Consider the following 4,762-nt stretch of genomic DNA (forward strand, 5'->3'; position numbering starts at 1 on the left):
TTCATTCTAGCATGCCCATATTGTGGGCTTATGTTTTCACCCTCTGCAATATTCCAAACTTGTCTTTAAAGGAAAATGAGACATTATATCAATGATTATGGGGAGGTAGGGGAAAGACAGAAATGCCTTAGAATTATCTGGGTGATTTTACAAAACCACACCACACGGATGCACACGCATGAGCAAGTGTGCACACATGCATGCGCGTACACACACACACAGACGTAGAGGTCCTATTTCTTCAAAGTAAAAACAAGTTGAGTGTTCATACTCTGTATCAGAAAAAAATACCAAAAGTTTAATGAAGAGTTTACTCCCCTTTTAATTTACTGAAATCATCTATCTATACATATTTTTAATTGTCAACATTATTTTGGATTTTATCTTTCCAACTACTGTTTTCTTGTTGCTCCTTGAAGAAATTATTGTGGGAAATATGAAGCTTCATGTTTACAGAATTGCAGACCCTTTGATAACACAAGAGGATGACAGAACTGCCTCAGGTTATCTTCTGAGCTGGCAGACTTCTCAAATTTGCACAGACACAACCTTTAGTGACCTTTGGAGCTCTGAAACTACATGAATCATCATTAAAGGCAAATTGAACCAAAGCCACTGGGAAGTTCATTTTTCAGAGGACTAACTTCGTTTTGTTTCATACATAAGCAATGAAGGTATGTATAGATCCATGTCATTTCTCAGGTCAAGTTAAACTGTCCTGTGATTTAAAAGTTATAGTAAGTATATGATTTTATTTGAAACTCTATATGGCTAATAAAGACAAAGAGAACAGCTAATTCGAAATTGCCTGCACAAGAAAATTAAAATTTCCAAAATCTATTATAATTTTGTCACTCTAAATGAAGATTCATGTGACATGTTGGACTCCCATACAGAAGACTACTTCAGGATTGTCTTTCTATAATTACGACTTTCACTTCATTAATAATTATAATGCCTTTTCCTATATGCATCTGTCCATCAGCAAGTGAAGACAGGAATTGCCTGACCTTACACGAAAAATAAACTCTCAATTCAAATCATAATGAAGTTGGTAAAACAGTTTGGCTTTAGGGAGATGAAGATGATGTATTGTGGGGAAAAAAGTCTCTTATTACTAAAGTATATTTTATCCCCATATAAAGTAGCAAAATAATATTATTTATTCATAAACAAAAAGGAGTGATCTAAAGGTTTTCCCAAGTTATTTTAGGTTGGTGCAGAAGTAATTGCAGTTTTGCCGTTATTTTGATGGCAAATAATATTAACACATCAACATATATAGGATATCAGATCTGAATTTGAAAGGTCAGTTTATAAATTGTATATCGTTCTCTCCCGATATAAAGTGGATTCCAGCACTCTGCACGCCTGAGCCTCTGCTCCTGTGACTATCCTGCCGCCTCTATCCTCACTGCTGCCACCTTGAGGGAGATCGTGCACCTGCAGGCTGGTGAGTTTGGCAACTAGTTCTACGGGGTGATCAGTGATGAGCATGCCATCGAGCCTACTGGCACTTAGCATGGGGATAGCAACCTGCAGCTGGAGTGCATCAGTGTGTACTGCAATGAGACCACCGGTGGCAAGTATGTGCCCCACGCTGAGCTCATGGATCTGGAGCCCAGCACCGGGGACTCTGGTGTGCTCAGGCTCCTTCGTGCAGATCTTACGGCTGGACAACTTCATCTTCCATCAGAGTGGTGCCGGAAACAACTGGGCCAATGGGCACCACGCAGAAGGTGCGGAACTGGTGGATTCGGTACTGGACATTGTGAGGAGGGAGGCTGAGAGCTGTGACTGCCTGCAGGATTTCCAGCTGACCCACTCCCTAGGAGCAGGGACTGGGCCTAAGAGGGGTACCCCTCTCATCAGCAAGATCCCAGAGAAGTATCCAGACAGGATCTGGAACAAGTTCAGTGTGCCCTTACGCAAGGTGTCAGACATGGGGGTGGAGCCCTAAAACATCACCTTCTCAGTCCACCAACTGGTAGAAAACACAGATATGACCTATTTCATTGATAATGAAACTCTCCATAACGTCTGCTTCAGAACCCTAAAGCTGACCACACCCACCTATGGTGACTTGAACCACTTGGTGTCTGCCGCCATAAGTGGGGTCACTACCTGACTAGGCTTCCCCAACCAGCTCAATGCTGACCTGCAGAAGCTGGCTATGTACAAGGTCCCATTCCCTACCTGCACTTCTTTATGCCTGTCTTCACCCTGCTGACCATCCACAGCAGCCAGCATTACCAGGCCCTCATAGTGCCTGAGCTCACCCAGCAGATGGTTGATGCCAAGAACATGATGGTTCCCTGAGACCCCTGCCATGGCCACTACCTAAAGGTGGCCACAGTGTTCACGGACTACATGTCCATGAAGGAGTTGGATGAGCAAATGCTTAATGTCCGAAACAAGAACAGCAGCTACTTTGTTGAGTGAATCCCCAACTATGTGAAAACAGCTGTCTGTGACATCCCACTCTTGGGGCTATAAATGTCTGCCACCTTCATCAGCAACAGTGTGGCCATCCAGGAGCTGTTCAAGCACATCTCTGAGTGGTCATGTTTCGGTGCAAAGCCTTTCTGCACTGGCACATGGGCAAGAGCATGGACTAGATGGAGTTCACCAAGGCTGACAGCAACATGAACAACCTGGTGTCCCGGTACCAGTAATACCAGGACACCTCAGCCAAGGAGGAGAGAAAGGTTGAGAAGGAGGCCAAGAAGAAGGTGGCCTAGAGCCTCCAGACATGGACACTGGGTAAAGTGGGGAAGCAGTGGGAATTCTATTTACTCACAATCTTTTCTCTGATAACCAGGTCTCACTGTGTGTACACTTGGAGCTCTTCCCGACTTCATAGCACACACTGTACAGACACCATCATTAAAAGCATTTTCATAGTGAAAAGAAAGTGCATCCCCCAAGAACCATCTCAAATTCATCTCTATTGGCCAGGCGCAGTGGCTCACACCTGTGATCCCAGCACTTTGGGAGTCCAAGGCAGGCGGATCACCTGAGGTCAGGAGTTTGAGACCAGCTTGGCCAACGTGGTGAAACCCCATCTCTACTAAAAATACAAAAAAAATAGCCAGGCATGGTGGTGCATGCCTGTAATCCCAGCTACTTGGGAGGCTGAGGCAGGAGAATCTCTTGAACCCAGGAGGCGGAGGTTGCAGTGAGCCGAAATCATGCCACTACACTCCAGCCTGGGCAACAAGAGCAGATCTCCATCTCAAAAAAAAAAAAAAAAAAAAAAAAAAAAAGTTAATCATTTGTCTCTGTGAGGCTTTGCAAATTTCAAAGCATCCTCGGCATTCTCAGGGGGCTTTCTCTCCTGAGCCTCTGGGATGCATCTCAATCAATTTTATTGCATTTAGTTTGTAGAATGGGTAAATTTGGACAACATGTCAATATCCTAAACACTGAAAATCCTAAATCCTTGAGGGTGGAAGTTCTTATCACTTCAAACGTACTAGTGCAGGACCTGGATATAGTAGGTGCATGATATTAAAAAAAAAAAAATCAACGTAGAGATCTTTCACCTCCCTAGTTAGCTGTATTCCTACATAAATTATTTTGTGTGTGTGTGGCTATTGTAAATAGGATTGCATTCTTGATTTGGCACTCATCTTGAATGTTGTTGGTGTATGGAAATGCTACTGTTTTCTGTACACAGGTTTTTTGTGCCCTGAAACTTTGCTGAAGTGGTTTATTAGATGTAAGAGCTTATGTGCAGAGACTCATTAGGGGTTTTCTAAGTATAAAATCATGCTGTCTGCAGAGATAGTTTGACTTCCTCTCTTTCTATTTGGATGCTTTTTATTTCTTTCTCTTGCCAAATTGCTCTGCCTAGGCCCTCCAATACTACATTGAATAGGAGTGGTGAGAGTAGGCATCCTTGTCTTATTCCAGTTTCAAAAGGAATGCTTCCAGCTTTTGCCTGTTCAGTATGATGTTGGCTGTGGGTTTGTTATAGATGGCTCTTATTATTTTGAAGTATGTTCCTTAAATGCCTGGTTTGTTGAAGGTTTTTAACATGAAGGGATGTTAAATTTTATCAAAAGCCTTTTCTGCATCTATTGAGATGATCATGTGGTTTTTGTTTTTAGTTGTTTACATTATAAATCACATTTATTGATTTGCATATGTTGAACCAATCTTGCATCCCAGGGATAATGCCTACTTGATTGTGGTTAATTAGGTTTTTTGATATGCTGCTGGATTATTAACTTTTCTATCAGTGTTTGAATAAAGTAAAAGTCATATGCCTCATGGAAATGCCATTGAGAAGCTTCTTAGAAGTTTGGATTCCTGAATTACATCTTCCATAGACTTCCCAGGATCCACATGACAACAAAATGTACACTCCACTGGTACCATTTAAATTAATAGAACATTGTGCTGGAATTAAGTTGAAAAGCACATTCTTAACATCCCTATTTCAATGATGTAAAAAAAAAGAAGAAAGAAAGAAATGAAAAGAAAATAAAAAAGAAAAGAAAGGCTTCCTAGAACATCATGGACTACGGAATAAAATTCAAAGAACTCTTTCATTCAACACAATGTAAATTATATTATGGTTCCTTTCCCAAAGCTGACCCTTGCTTATGACACGTTCTATATTCATAATGTTCGTATTCATGAGACTGTCACCTGATAACTTTTGCATAAGTTGTTTGCACCAAGTACCACGACAAAAGCATTTTCATTGTCTTTTTGTTAAAAAACTGATACACAGGAAATAAATCAAGCAAATCAT

The 4,762-nt window shown here is 41.3% G+C and overlaps 1 pseudogene; it reads left to right on the forward strand.

The window, feature by feature from the left end:
- Positions 1 to 1,495: 1,495 nt before the first annotated feature.
- LOC106634918 (tubulin beta chain-like) lies at positions 1,496 to 3,851 on the forward strand (annotated as a pseudogene).
- The last annotated feature ends 911 nt before the right edge of the window (positions 3,852 to 4,762 follow it).

The sequence above is a fragment of the Pan paniscus genome, chromosome 5 (genome assembly GCF_029289425.2).
Source record: "Pan paniscus chromosome 5, NHGRI_mPanPan1-v2.0_pri, whole genome shotgun sequence".
In the NCBI taxonomy this organism is placed as follows: Eukaryota; Metazoa; Chordata; class Mammalia; order Primates; family Hominidae; genus Pan; species Pan paniscus.